Source organism: Centruroides vittatus, unplaced genomic scaffold, assembly GCF_030686945.1.
Source record: "Centruroides vittatus isolate TY-2023 unplaced genomic scaffold, ASM3068694v2 contig_301, whole genome shotgun sequence".
Classification (NCBI taxonomy): domain Eukaryota; kingdom Metazoa; phylum Arthropoda; class Arachnida; order Scorpiones; family Buthidae; genus Centruroides; species Centruroides vittatus.
This window is the reverse complement of record NW_027121927.1, coordinates 404,673-421,157: the sequence shown is the minus strand read 5'-3', so window position 1 is coordinate 421,157 and position 16,485 is coordinate 404,673. Positions and strand designations below refer to the sequence as shown.

The following is a 16,485-nucleotide window of genomic DNA, read 5'->3' as shown; positions in this document are numbered from 1 at the left end:
TTGGCAGGTAGGCATTTTTGACTGCCTCTCTGACCACGAGTGTATAACCTATAATCTAGGCTGCAATAATTTGCAGGTTGCAGAAGCTTCGAACAATAAGAATGCTTTCAATACCAAGGCAGCTGATTGGTGCAAATTTCAGGACACTATTCAGCAAATCGGCAGACCTTCATCTAGGATTGTATCACATACTGAGGCCAAAGCCTATATTGAGTCAGCTATTATCCAAATCTCTTCTGCATGCGTGGAATCCATTCCTAGGAGGAAGAACAAAAAACGGATAACTCCATGGTGGAATTCGGATTTATCTCTTATGCGCCAGAACAACAACAGACTGCGCAGGGTATTTCAGAGATGTCATGATCAAAGGAGGGAGGAACTGCGAATGCAGTACCTCTCTTACCAGAGAGGGTATAAGGAGGCCATTAAGAAGGCAAAACTTGATTCTTGGAAGTCCTTCTGCGCAGGTGCAGGTAAAGACCCATGGGGGTTTATATATAAGCTATGTGTAAACAAACTCAAAACTCCTAGTTTTTTTAGTAGTAATATTGACAGCCCTGCCAGTCTTGAGACCACAGTTTCCGGCCTTTTCGATTATTTCTGTCCTTCTGACTCCCTCGTGGAGGACACTCCCGAGCACTCTGCAATTAGAAGATGCAGGAATGATGGTGAGCTCTCAGAGGATGACCCGCCTTTTACCTTTTCTGAGGTCAATGACTCTATAAACCGTCTCCCAAGGAACAAAGCCACGGGTCTAGATGGGATAAACAAAGACATTATTCTAACAATATGGAAAACCTGCCCAGATCTACTTCTCAGCATTCTCAACTTTTGCCTCAAGTTCGGTATCTTCCCTCAGCCATGGAAGAGGGCTCTTTTTGTTTTAATTCCGAAAAATCGGGGAAAACCTGTTGACATTCAAAACATGCGAAATATCTCCTTGTTGTCAATCTTGGGGAAGATCTTAGATAGGCTCCTTTTTAATCGCATTTATTGGTTTTGGGAATCCAGAGGACTGTTCCATGATTCCCAATATGGTTTCCGGTGCCAGCGTGGAGCTGTTGATGCATTGATGGACTTAGTTGGGCACATCAAACATTTGCTACGAAGCAACAAATTTGTCTTTGGCCTCAGCCTAGATCTGAAAAATGCATTCAATTCGGCCTGGTGGCCGCAAATTTTACGCAGATTGGGTGAGAGCAATTGTCCGGCTAACTTATTCCATCTTGCTGCTAATTATTTTAAGGATAGAGAAGCAATTATCTCTCTGGGGCATCTTCAATTTACACGTAAGCTACAACGTGGCTGTCCACAGGGGTCTGTTTGTGGGCCCCTGTTCTGGGATATTTTATTCGATAACTTCTTCCGTACTGATTTCGGCTACCAATGTCGTGTCTATGCATATGCAGACGATGCCTTCTTGGTTTTTCCTGCTCCATCAAGAAACTACATAGAAAGGGCAGCTACTGACATTCTTAAGAAAGTGTACAACTGGGGTATGAGTAATAAACTCAGTTTTAACATGGCAAAAACTAAGGGAATCGTTTTCTCCTCTCCGGGTGCCTCCGATCTTTACAGACGTGTACCTTGTATCAGGTTTCGTAATGAATCGATAAAGGTTGTAAGTCATCTCACTTTCCTTGGGGTTGTGATTGATCATAAACTCTCTTGGAAACAGCATATAAAACACATTACTAGTCGAAGTAACTTGACCTTTAATGGTCTTTTAAGGGTCGCTAGATGTAATTGGGGCCTCGGTCTTGAGGCAACTAATGCCATATATGATTGCCTGTTTTTACCAACCATTTCATATGCATCTGCTGTTTGGAGCGCTGCTGCCTCTCAATCTCATAACCATCGGCTTCTGAGGTCTGCACAACGGATTGCCTTATTACGACTTACCAGGTGCTATTCCACTGTTTCAAATGCAGCCCTCCCTGTTGTGGCTGGGAAGCTCCCCATCCTACAGTTTCTCCAATTTAATAGCAAACGTTTCTGTATCTCTAGGGGCAGGGATGTTGATATTAATGGAACCATCTTTAATGCCACCATGTTTGAATTAGACAGGCCTGTATCTACACTCCCACATCCTGCTTTAAGGAAGGGACTCTCTCCTCGCGTTACCTCTACAGAGATTGAAGCTTTTACAGATGGATCCAAATCGACGGATGGCACGGCAAGTGCCTTTGTGATCTTTCAGGCCGGTGAAGAGGTCTACAATAATTCCTTTGCTCTACACCCAGAATGCTCTGTCTTCCAAGCTGAGATCTTTGCTGTGCTGATGGCAATCAACTGGTGCAACACTAACTTTGTGAACAAACTGATAAACATCTTCACAGACAGTGCTGCGACTGTTGCTGTTTTGGGGAATAAAGATAACACTCACCCTGTTGCGAACGACATCTTCGCTGCAGCTTCTACGTCTTTTAACAAATATGCCATCAATTGGATCAAAGGACACAGCGGCATTCCGGGTAATGAACGGGCTGACTTTCTGGCACGAAACGTAACGCCTAATCCTGATACCCCTCCTGCCTACAATCTCATTCCTAAGTCAAGACTTAAATACCTTATCTGGGACAATGCCTTGGAGACCTGGCAACTGGATTGGGACAAGATCCCAGAACAACACATAACAAGACGTTTTATCCCAAAGGTCAAGGAACGTATTCAAAGCAAATGGATTCAACCCACACATGATTTAGTCCAATTTTTGACTGAACACGGGCGCTTTCGTGCTTACCTGAAAAGGTTTCACCATTCTAATTCTGACTGCTGTCAGCTCTGTGGGGTGCGGGACGGTGTCATGCACTATTTATACAACTGTCCTATGCTGGATGACATTAGGCATCAGTGCATGCAGCATGCCAATATAAGCAATCTAGACTGGCCAGTAAAGCCTGATTTTTTTCTACAAAACAACAGCAACTTTAACTTGTTAAAGAAATTTGTTGCACTCTACTCCATTAGATGTGGGATCCGTTGACCTGCTCTCTTGTGATCCGATTCACTCTAGCCTTGATGCCAATGTTTTTACATGCCTTGCTCTGCTATTACAGCATTTAGACTTTGATGTACAGTAATTTTATTTTAGTTATAGTGCACTTTTATTTTTTTTAATCATTTATTTAATTTTTATTCTTTTTTATTTTAATTCATTTATGTTATTTATTTTATTTTATTTTATTTCCCTTTTCTCTGCCATTTTATTGTATCCCTTGTATGACTAACGGCATGTATCTACTATGTACTTTTTGTATTTCTGCCTGGCTGTGCTCAGCGGTGCCAGAGAATAAAGATTATTTGACTGACTGGTACACGGTACTATCAAGGCCCACATCTTGAGCGCCTATGCACCAACTGAAACTAGTCATGACATAGCCAAGGATGATTTCTACAACTAACTGCAGTATACGGTGGACATGATCCCACATACTGAGCTGATTATCCTGACCGAGGGAGTTGCGACCGGATTGGTACGTGCAAGCATCGGCTCCGTGTTTCAATCGGTTTTTCGCCTGGAATACTATATGGTTATCGGACTTCTTCATATCCTTGGAATCACCGTAGTGTCAGCTATCCGTGAGGGTCACTTTTGTTAAAATCGGTTCTTTATTTTTCGTGTTTACGCTGTTTTTTTTTCCGGACTTTTGTCGGCCCGCATCGGGCCTGTGGTCGTCAATCCGGCGGTTATTCGGACGGTTTCTGTTGGCCCGCAAGCCACTCTACGGCCCATCCAAATCCGGTGTTCGCAGGTCTATTTTTTACGGAGTTATTAAAGTTTTAAATTTTTCCGTTAAACAAGGGACGGGTATCGCGCCACGTGGTCGGTTCAGCCACTCAGCGAGTTTTAGCCGCACCGGCGTTTTGCCTCTTACGGACGTTCGCTGTGCTTTTCGGGCCTGTTCGGGACGTGTTGAGGTGTTCATGCCTTCCTTTTTGGTTTTCTGGCTAACTTTCTTGCTCCGGTAATTTTTTTTTAATTTTTTTATTTTTTTTTATTTTTTTTATTTTTTTTTTTTTACCGGCCGTATTTCGCCGTTCGGCTTGGGTGTAGCCGATTGGCGTCTCTTTGTTCAAGGGTCCCTGCTTTGACTTTTTGTCTCGTCTCTTCGTAACAACGCCTTGGACGCCCTTCTGTGCTCATTCTGTGAAATTTGTTGCCAACGACCTCTTCCACCGCTTCTACTAACATTTAGCCATTCGGCTTGACCATCTGGCTTGGTTCTCTGCCTCCCAGCTGCCCAGTGGCTAGTGTTCTTTTGTTTAGCTGTTAGCTGCTTTTTATACAATGGAGGATTCTGTCGTTGTAGACCACATCGCTCATGATGAGTCCATGGTGGCATGTTCGGAAAAACCCCCAGCTGATTTAATTGACTTAGACACAACCAGCGCTAAAGAAAAAGCAATTTTGAGTCATGCTAGCAGACAATTAAAGCGCATTATGGACTTGCTTCCCGAGCCTTATAAGCGCAATATAAGGATCGAAGACCGAAGGGAGATCAAGGAAAGGGTCACTCAGCTTTTTGCTGACGTCAACAAAATGTTTGGCATTTTATGTGAAATTCGGGCTTCCAAAGAGGAGCTAAGGGATACTGTCCCTCAACTAAGAAATATGATCAAAGAAATATGTATTAACAATGGAAGTAATGAAACCACCAAGCAATCCTCTATAAAACAAAGGACATATGCTGAAATCGTAAGCAACAACAGTGCTGCTAGCAACACCACTAAAACAATAAATAAATCGTTGTCCACCAAACTTGTACACGAAGGTAGGGGAGGCAACAACGCAGTAATAATATACCCTATTAAGGAGACTCAGGAAGACAACGTGGACATGGAACAAATAACAAACACCATAAAAGATGAAATACAACCCCAAGAACTGGGGATACGGGTCAAGAGTATTAGAAAAATCAGGAACGACGGCATATGTATCAGAGTACAAGAACTAAAGGATGGAGAAACCTTAAAAAAAGAAATAGAGAAAATCCAGACAATAAAAAACAAAATCAAATGTCAGGTATCGAGAGGGGAGAAGACCCCGCATAATCCTCTTAAATGTGCCAAACTCAGTCGAAGAAGATAAAATAGTGGAAACTATTTACAAACAAAATGATTTTCTAAAAAAAGACGATCCAAAAGCTTTTATCAACAACTGCCGCATCAGCACAATAATTAGTAGAGAGAACATACGACATAACTGTCGGCACGTTGTTTTGTCAGTCTCCCCATCTACTCGTGCTATTATTATTAATTACAAATACTTATCTGTGGCATGGGCTAACATTGTCACAGATGATTACATCCCGATTCAGCGTTGTTACCGCTGCTGCGGGTTCCATCACATGGCTGCCGACTGTAAGGACCACAGTCACTGCAGCCAATGCACAGAAGACCATAGATATGAGGAATGCAACAACAAGGATAAGACACCATACTGCATCAACTGTATGAAGTTCAACAAAAATCAGCCACCTAACAAGAAAATACCGACAAACCATAACGCCTTTAGTAGAAACTGTACCATGCTACAAAGAATAAAAAACCAACAAGTACAACTTACAGATTATGGCATATAATGGAAACCCAACCAACACTCAGAACTTACCTCACCATCAGCCTAACAATATGCAGTATGGCAGTCACAATTACACCAACACCGATTTAATTATTCTTAGCATCAATACACAGAAGTCCAAAGCGGCATCCTCAATGGTTATCAAGATCGCCGAAGAACAGAATGCCGACATTATTTGTATTCAGGAGCCCTATGTTATTAATAACACGATAGTCCGTTATGGCTGCTGGAGGGTCTTTTCTAATGACAACTCTCCTGTTTTCATCAAGACGGGCATCCTTATTAGGAACAATAACATTCTCGCTAACTATTGCCCTAACCTTACTACAGATCTGGTCACCACCGTTCTTCTAACACTCAATAGCAGACAAGTCCTCATTTCATCAGTGTACTGTTCTCCATTTCAAAACATCGAAGAAGTAATTGAACAACTCGACCAAATTAATATGCATATTGGGGACAGAAGTTGGATTATAACCGGCGACTTCAACGCAAAGTCGCCGGTTTGGCATAGTCCAGACAAGGACCCTAGAGGTTTCAAAGTCTGTGAATTTATATCTACTAACCGCATTACTTCTTGTAACACTAGCCCATTGCCAACATATTACTGCACGAGAGGCAAGAGTTGGGTCGATCTGGTCCTCGCCAACAGTAGGGCTCGTAATCTTATCAAATCCTGCAGTACCATTGATGAAACAGGGGGGAGTGATCATAGATATATTAAAACTGTTATTAAAAACTCGGATCCCTCAATCAAGAAAAAAGCTACTATCAAAAAAACGAACTGGAAAGTATTTCAAGACCTCTTCAAAGTCTACTGGGGCCACCTGAATGTAGGCTGTCTACACAATGTTCAGGACCCTGACGCCTTGGCTGAGCACTTAACCTCTTCTATCTTAGAGGCTTATCATCATTCTACAACTATAATAGAATCTAGTGGAACCAACGCTCCTTGGTGGAACTCCACTCTTCATCATCAGAGGACAATAGTGCGTAGGCTCTATAAATCTTTCCTGAGAGAGACTGACCCAATAATTAAAGAAACGAAGAAGCGAGATTACATAGAAAAGCTGAATAACTATAAGACAAACATTAACATCGCTCGCACTGAAGCGTGGAAAAAGTATTGTTCCGATATTGGCAATAGGACGGCATGGAGCGATCCTTATAGGATCGTGCTAAAGCCCAGGAAAAATACCAACATCCCAGCTCATATTGCCAAACCTGACGGCACAAGCACTGCTAATATGAGGGACACTCTCAACCATCTCTTGAACACCCATTTTCCAAGGGATAACACGGATAACGACACCGATGATCAGGCTAACATCAGAAGATCAACGGAAACGGCACCACTCACTGAGGATGATCCCCTGTTTACCTTTCGAGAAGTGAAACTAGCTATCAACTCCTTACGTAACAAGAAAGCGCCTGGTAAGGATGCTATCACTGCAGAAATGGTGAAAAATGCCTACAACGCTATCCCTATGGCATTTGTCTACACTTATAACAAATGTATGACTCATTCTACTTTTCCCAAAACCTGGAAGGAGGCTGTAATCAAATTCATACCCAAGCCTGGCAAGGATAGTCACACTACCGCCAATGATTTTCGCCCCATAAGTCTTCTTCCGACTCTGGGCAAAGTTCTGGATGGTCTTGTTATTGGCAGAGTGAACTTTCACCTCTACGACAAAAAACTCTTAAATCCTAAACAATTTGGCTTTGTCCCCAAGAAATCAACTTGCCACGCTCTCCATTGCGCCACACAATTCATCTATAAGGCTTGGCAAAGTTCCCAACATGTCCTCCTAACATCCCTCGACTACCAGAATGCATTCAACTCACTGTGGTGGCCAGCGGTACTACATCAACTAAAATCATTCGATTGCCCCAAAAACTTATACCTGATGATAAAGGATTACCTTAAAGACAGAACAATAGGAATCTATGATCTGGATAACCCGCTAGTCCTACCCATGACAAAGGGGTGCCCACAGGGCTCTCGCTCTGGCCCAGGACTTTGGAATATTATGCATGACGGTTTGCTAAATATAAATCCTCCCAACATTAATAGCCGCTGGTCTATTCAAGCGTATGCAGACGACACATTACTAATGATGTGTGATAAAAACAACGAAAAACTACAATCAGAAACCAACAAATTACTTGAGGAGGTCTACAGCTGGAGCAAAAATAATAACCTTACCATTAATATCACAAAATCCTCTTGTATGCTTATGTCTAAAAGAACACAACTTAAGAAGCCTCCCTCTGTTAAAATCAACAACATCAGAGTCCCTTATACCACCGAAATGAAGTACCTGGGGCTTGTCCTGGACCAAGGGCTTAAGTGGACCTCCCATATTGAATACGTTTGCAACAAAGTACAAAAGATATCGAACCTCCTCTTCCACATTGCTGGCAAGAAATGGGGCTTGAACAGTATAAGCCTAACGAACATCTATAAACAGGCAATTGAACCGATTATCCTTTATGGTACTCCAATTTGGGGAAAAGCGTCTACCAAGGTACATATCAAACGGACCCTTTCCAAAGTTCAAAGGATCAATTTGCTTCATATAGCTGGAGCTTACCGGACCACGTCGACGGCGGCCCTACAAGTTATCACAGGCATCGCCCCTTTACATCTGACAATTCAAGCCAACCAAGCTGTATGGAAGATTAAACACTTGGACATCAGTGAACACAACAAGGAACAACTTCGTACATATTTAAACATAGGTAGCCTTCCCAACCTAAATATCGACGATCTCCTTCATCCTAATCCTAACACGGATCTATGGAATACTCAGCCACTTATGATACACCCTGCCAAGGAGGTTAATGTTAACATCATCAATGATAAGGAAGATCGCGGCTACCAGCATTACATATTCACTGACGTATCCAAGTCAGTGGACATGGTGGGTGCGGCCTTCGTCCATTATCAGTTTAACTGTGGGGTCCCCAGGCACATTGGAACCTACAGGCTTGCGAATTATTGCACCATTATGCAGGCAGAACTGTTCGCAATTTTAAAGGCCCTGCATTACATCAATATCACTTCAGACCTTAACCATTCAAAGGTCTTAATTTGCTCTGATAGCAGAGCTGCCCTATTGAGCATTGCAAACTATAGCTGCAAAGGGCACCTTCAGCAGCAAATCATCAGAGAGCTGGCCATGAATACTGGCATTATTACTTTTCAGTGGGTTAAAGCCCACGCTGGAAATATTGGCAATGAGGAGGCCGATCGTTGTGCAAAGGAAGCGGCCACCTGTACTTTACATATAAGCTACAAGGAGATCCCCATGGTCGCCACTGAAAGACTAATTCATCAGACAATGATATATATCTGGCAGCGGAACTGGGAGGAAGAGACCGCGGGTAGAAATACCTATAAACTTCTTCCAAACGTTGTCAAACGACTTGAGTATCACCACCTGATTCTTGACTACATTGTGACACAATTATTGACTGGCCACGGCAACTTTCTTGCCTATTTACATCGATTTCGGCACAGCGATACTCCCAACTGTAGTTGTGATGGCAGCTCAAGTCAGGATAACTTCCACCTCATCTACAAGTGTAAGCATTTCGACCAACAACGAACTGCACTCTTCAGGACAGTCCTCATCGAGGGTCACAATTGGCCTTGCCTGCCCGAGGTCCTTGTGTCCAACAAAAATATCTACAATAAACTAATAAAATTCATTATTCAGACCAATGCCTTGGACTTAAGAAACACAAGTAACTGAACTATGCTCCTCTAGAAGCTATTAGGCTTCATTGTGGGCTTTGGTATTTTCTCCGAGCCTCAGCAGTTCGGACTCCCGTTCTACGCAGCATTCAGCTATTGGCTGTCTTATGGATTTTCTCCTTTAACGGCGCAGCCTGCCTTGTGGGTCTTCACGCGAAATTTATGCGGGTAATTGTAAATACTCCTCGATTAATTTTATGTTATTTTTAGTAAAGTCATCGCGATTTTGTGTATCTTAATGGCTCATTTGCTATACCACAACACGTGTCCTCTAAGCGGGTACCTTGTAATTTTCGGTTTTACTGTATTATTCTGGCAACCAGAAAACTTTTATACAACAGCTTCATATTTGCTCTCACACGCGGACTATTTTGCGGGTACCTCTGTACTTTTTCATTTTATACATATTAATTGTCGGGTTACACTTGTATTCTGTCTTTTCTTCTATTGTAAACGCGCGTGATTTCTTTTGTAAACATCAGCCAAATTTTCTATGTACTTTTTTTTTATTTCCAGTTTTGTACATTCTAATTATTACTGACGCAGACGCCTTGAGCTTCTCATCTTCACCACCTTTCCTATTCTACTTTCCGCCCTCTTCACACCCACTCCCCTCTTCCCCCCTCCCCACCCCCTCTCTCCATCTTCACCCCCAGGAAATACCTCTGAGTCCTCCTGGGTTTTTCAACCCCTTTGGTTTTATAAAGTGTCTATAGAGTGATTATCCTGACTGGCGACTTCAATGCCCATACTGGTATGGACAGAAGCGGATGGGAGACAACAGTGGGCAAATTTGGATATGGCGAAATCAATGATAACGGACAGCGTCTCTTATCCTTTGCTGCCTCCAACAGTTTGATCATAGGGAACACCTGGTTTCAGCATCCACTAAAACACCAGCTCACATGGAGAAATCCATCTGGTGAGGATTCTGCTGTACTGGATTACTTCCTAATCAACCACCGATTCCGCTCAACGCTGAAGGACGTTCGATCTATGAGAGGACCCGATTGTGGCTCGGACCACTACCTGGTTCGTGCCAAAATCCAGCTTAAACTACAACGTGCTAAGCGGACCTCGCCACCATCACCTCAGCCAGACTGGAAACAACTCATGGTCACAACACGCAGACAAGAATTTCAAATCGCCTTGTCAAACCGCTTCTCCATATTGGACACATCTGATGACATAAATGAGGAGGAGAGACGGATTTCAGAGGTGATACTGGATTGTGCCAAGCCCCTACGCCCACCAGTCCGCCGGCGAACACAGCCTTGGATATCTGACGACTGCCTCAATTTGGTGGCCAAACGAAAACAAGCGAAGTTGACCAACTACAGACAATATCGCCAGCTTAATCATGAGGTTCGACGGAAAATGAAGATCGATCAAGAGCAGTACTGGAACAAAGTGGCCGCTGACCTGGAAGCAGCAGCATCCAAACATGAGTACCGTACCCTCTACAGCACTCTCAGAAAGCTGAGCGGAAAATCCAAAGTAACAAATGATACCATAAAGAAAGCAGATGGAACATTCGTAAAATCGTCGACAGAACGACTGCAGCGTTGGAAGGAGTTCTTTAATGATCTGTACAATCATGACGCTCCTCAGGGAATGTTAGCAGACACACCGCCGATTGATCAGCCCACAACACCTATGTCAGATGCAGAGCCTACAATTACAGAAGTGAAGGCAGCCATTGGATCGCTGAAGATTGGCAAAGCTGCTGGACTAGATCTGATCACTACAGAAGCGATCAAGGCTGGTGGTGACATCCTGCACCATCGTCTTTATCTACTTATTAAAGCAATATGGCACACAGAACAAATACCAGCTATCTGGAAGAAAGCTATCATCGTGCCAATCCATAAGAAAGGTGATAGCCGGGACTGCAGTAATTATCGCGGTATCAGTCTCGTTTCCATCGTTGGAAAAGTATTTATGAAGATAATCCAATCAAGGCTACAAAAACACCGTGAAGAAACCAGCCGAGAAGAACAGGCAGGGTTTCGTCCTGGTCGTGGTTGCTGCGATCAAATCTTTGCCCTGCGTCAGCTTATTGAGGAAAGGACCAGATGCGGCAAACGGACTATTGTCCTGTTCATCGATTTTAAATCTGCATTCGACTGTGTGCACAGGCCAGCGCTATGGAGAGCACTTGAGAATGAGCATGTCCCACAAAAAGTTATCACACTACTTAAGGAAGCCTACAAAGATTCCACCAGTCAGCTGCGAATCCGGGGGGAACTGTCTGAGGAGTTTACCATCCAGACAGGGGTTCGCCAGGGAGACGTAATCTCTCCACTATTGTTTAATATTGTGGTGGATTCAATTATGAGGAAGACATTTGATGGGAAACGTGGGGTCCAGTTTGGGGATGGCCACTTTCTAACTGATCTAATGTTTGCCGACGACAGTGCCGTCTTCGCTGACAACGATGCAGTGGCCACAGACACGCTTTATGATATAGCTACTACCGCTCAGTCATATGGCCTTAAAATAAATGTGGACAAAACCAAAGTGCTTACAACGGATGGATCGCGGGCAACTGTTTACCTTTATGGAGTCCAAATCGAGCAGGTACAAGAGTTCAAATACCTTGGGTCACTGATCCAGGAGAAGAAAGTGGCATCGTCAAAAGAAACTCATGCCCGTATTGGACAGGCAGCCCATGCATTTGCCTCACTTAAATGGTGTGTATGGAAAAAGAATAACATCTCTTTGATGACCAAGATCCGCCTGTTCCGTACACTAGTCATACCGATCCTTCTCTATGGGTCAGAAACTTGGACCCTGCTTAAAACAGACTTGGACAAACTTGAGACCTTTCAACTGAAATGCTTGAGACAGATTCTTGGTATCTCCCTTTGGGATCGTATCACCAACAATGCCGTACGGGCCAGATGCCAACAACAGCCATCTGTTAAGACACAAATTCAACAGCGACGGCTGAGATGGTTCGGCCATGTGTGCCAAATGGATATTAACCGAATTCCCCACCAATTGCTCTTCCGTCAGCGACCTACTCTGTGGAAAATCCAACACGCCGCACCTAAGAAAACGTGGACCAAACACGTTGAGGAGGACCTCAAGAACCAACGGCTTGATTTGAACCAGGCAAAAGCGGCGGCCATGGATCGGGGGCATTGGAGGGGCATTGTGGAGAAAGCTCGACTTCCTGCGGCACCCACAGCAGCATACTGGTTGCGCGGACACCCGCAACCAAATGCCAGCTAGGGATAAAAGAAAAAGAAGAAAGACTACATATTTATGCAAAATGACATTTTCATCATTGATGATTGAAAAAATCAAAATATTGATCAAGTCTAAAAAATAATGTCCTGAGTCTTGCTGTATCAAATTTTCATCCAAGGTTTAACTCATTATGCAAAAATAAACAAGTGCACCCATCTCATTAATATGCAAATTTGTTTTTGTCCAAATAAATGATAATAAGTAGTAAAATTAAAAGTGTAACAAAGGATTGTTTGGAATTAAATTTGTTTGGTTCATTATCAGTTCATGTTTTATTTGTATATTTATTTTATTACCTGCAATAAAATAAATGTTCTTGGGGTTATGTAAAATATTCTCAGGAAAAAAGGAGTTGTGAATGGAAAACATTTAAAAAACCCTGGTTTAAACCCATTCTTGAGGTCAAGGAGTTCTACATATTACACAATCTCTGATTTGTTTTGTTTCACTTTAGTCTGTCTCAACTTATCATGTATCAATTACACACGATGTTTCTGAAATTTTTGAATTTTTACTTTATTTGTTAAATAATTTCTTAATTGTTACAATGTAAAATAGCATCAACTGATACAGAAATTTAAAAAAAGTATGTGAACTTAAATGTAGCTGAAAAACTTCGACACAAAAACCTTTAAAATGCAGCCTTTTTTATTCAAATTTTCTAACATTTTTGGCCATTTTGAAAAGCCTTCATCAGGAACAGAACAATAAAATTATTCTGATTTCTAAACTGACATTTGTTCTGGAACTTTTTAAACTTTTTGAATTTTTTTAAATGTCTGGTGCACAGGCTCGTATATAAATAATTACAATCCATATTGGTACTTGTACCAATATACACAATATATATATATATATATATATATATATATATATATAAAATACATGAATAAATAACGAACTAAAATACAATAAAATAAATAAGTAAATAAATACATAAATACAATAAATATGTAAATAAATAGAAAAAAATACATAACACAATTGCTTGTATAGAGAACCCCACCATAGTGCTTGCTTCTTTAACTGCTCGTCCCTTTATTTTATAATAGAATATTCAAATTAAGCTTGCTCTCCAAGCTGCTGAGATTTTACTGGACTCTCTAAAATTTATTGTAATCCTTCTTGGTATGTCTTATATATCTGCCATGCTTCTGCATATTTCAGGTGCCTCTTGTCCTGGAATTTTTGTATTATTTTAGCCCTTTGCCAATCAACAGTGAGTTGTGAGTTCTGTCAGGTTTGCTATAACATACGTTGCTAGTATAGTGACAGGTTGCTCATTCTGCATGTTCCTTCCATGCTCTTTTAGCCTTTCTTTCAAAGATCTCCCTGTGGCTCCAATGTAGTATAGCTCTTTTTGTCGCCTTTCCTCTTGTACTGGTATTCTATATACTCCTGGATCAAGCTCTGGTCTTCCTTGTCTGTGCATAGCTTTTAGTATACTGTGGGATTCCTTTTAAAAATTATCTTTTTGTTTGATGCTGCTCCTATTTCTTTGTAAATATTGCTTAGAGGTGCCATATATTCCATTACAGTGTATTCTTTTATTCTTTCTCGCTCATTATCTTCTTTATCGTGTATTCTTGTTTTGTTAATAATGGTCTTTATCATATTCTGGTATATACCACACTGCCTAGCTAGTTCTTTGATGTAATCTAATTCTTTAATTCTGTCTTGTGGTTTGCTGCAGTGTGTGTATGCTCTCTTTATAAGCACCTGGAACACTGCTATTTTATAGCTTGTCAGGTCGTGGGAGTTCCATGGTATAAACAGTGGGTTATACAGTGGAACCTCACTTAACAAGCACCTCGCATAACAAGTGTTTCACATAACGAGCAAAACAAATTGTAAAAACTTACCTCGTTCAATGCGTGGTGTTTCATATAATGAGTGATGAGGAGAGGGGAAGTCCCGAATTATGCACATGCTCCATCAGTCCGTGTTTAGCACTTCTTCCAGTAGCATCTTAGTGTTGCTTGTGATCACACATTTTTCCAAACTTGTGTTCACACATATTACTTATAAACATCAACAACCACAGCCCGTTATATAATAAATACGCCAAATGATATGCAAAATTCTTGGGCTATGTAAAGGCTATAATTAAATATTAGAAATTAATTAATTTGACTAGAGGTAGGCGGTTATGCTGCCATCTCGTATTAAATTTAATGACCAATTCCAAATTAAATTTTAGAAATGTCTGAATTAAAAATTAACTATTTATAAATATTAAATTTAATACGAGATGGAAGCGTAAAGTATAACTGCCTACCTCTAATCAAATTAATTAATTTCTATTATTTAATTATAGCCTTTACATAGCCCAAGAATTTGGCATATCATTTGGAGTGTTTATTAAACATATTATCTGTGATTTCTTTTGTTTTCTGCAAATCGAATTCACATTCCAGGTTGGTTAATTCCACTCTAGAAGAAATGATGATGAAAGTTCACACTCCTTAACAATGTGTATTGTATAATTTTCTTTGAATAAACGTTATACATAAAACATTTTAAAATTTTTTTTGGCGTGGAAGGCATTATCGTATTTTACATTAATTTCTATGGAAAAAATTGTTTCACTTAATGAGTGTTTCGCATTATGAGTATGATTCTGGAATAAATTATGCTTGTTAAGTGAAGTTCCACTGTGCTTCACCTTTCTGTAAACTTTCGTGGCGATTTTCTCTCCTTTCTCTACTTCTATTGCTGTCTAGAAAATGCATACCTTTGTCATTCTCTTGCTCTAGTTAGAGCTCTAAGCCGAACTTGTTTGAATTGACGTCTCTGATAAATTGTTGGTTGTCTGGTTTTTCTTTCCATAAAGACATACCAAGAAGGATTAACAATAAATTTATTGTTTAAGTTTATGAAATTGTTATAAAAATTTTATTTAAATACTGTATTTTAACAAGAAAATTCAGAAAAAGAAATTCTAAACCGAAGTCACTAAATATGAAAAAGTGTTCAAGTATCAGAAAAAATGTTAATAGAGAGGTTGTGGCCAATGTTTTCATCACAAAAATATGTACTTCGGACGTTCAGTGCAGCCTTCCTTAAGCCTAGAAGTTTGACCGATGGCATTTGGTACATCGAGCATGATTCCACTGACGTTCCAAATGCCATTGTCAAACTTCTAGGCTTACAGGAAAGCTGCACTAAACATCCAACGTACATGTTTTTGCAATGAAAACATCGGCCGCAACCTCTCTAATAATTAAACCAGTTTTTACATCAGTGTCATCATTATTTTTTTCAATGAATGCTGTGAGTGACATATAAGTCACTGTAGACTGATCATTACTGATTTACATAGTTATATTTTTACAAAATACAATCAGATTTTATATAAAATTATTGAACAAATATATAATTTTCTTTTTCTTTTTACTAAATTCTGAAAATAAATTGAATTTTTCAAGTGAAAATGAAGATTTATTTTATTTGAAGTCATTTGCCAGAGGAATCTCAACAAACTATTTCAAAATTGTAGCAACAAAGCTCAATTTAAAAATATGTTAAATTTAGAAGCAGAGTTTTGCTGTTATGTTGGTCATGTAAATGGGAGATAAGTGTCATTTTAGAACATCCCTATCTTGGGCACTTTTAATCAAAATGGCTGATAAAATCAAATTTGATTTATTTGATTAAGACTTATGCAATTTACAAGAGAATTTCAAAAGCTGACCACATAAGCAAGGGAACAACAAAATTGAGTTGGCACAAAGCAAGAGGTTTTACTATATAATAATCCTAGACATATGTAATTTTATTGTTCTATTCTATATTATTTATGAAAATATTTTACTATATAAAGCAGTCTTGAAGTGGAAGCCTTATTTCAATCAGTTAAAGTGCAATATTTTCAGTACAGAAT

At 40.5% G+C, this 16,485-nt stretch overlaps 1 protein-coding gene across 1 annotated transcript in view; it reads right to left on the bottom strand.

The window, feature by feature from the left end:
• The window catches only part of LOC136972708 (voltage-dependent calcium channel subunit alpha-2/delta-3-like), a 185,847-nt gene that overhangs the window by 73,234 nt on the left and 96,128 nt on the right, over positions 1 to 16,485 (bottom strand). The window lies entirely within an intron of this gene.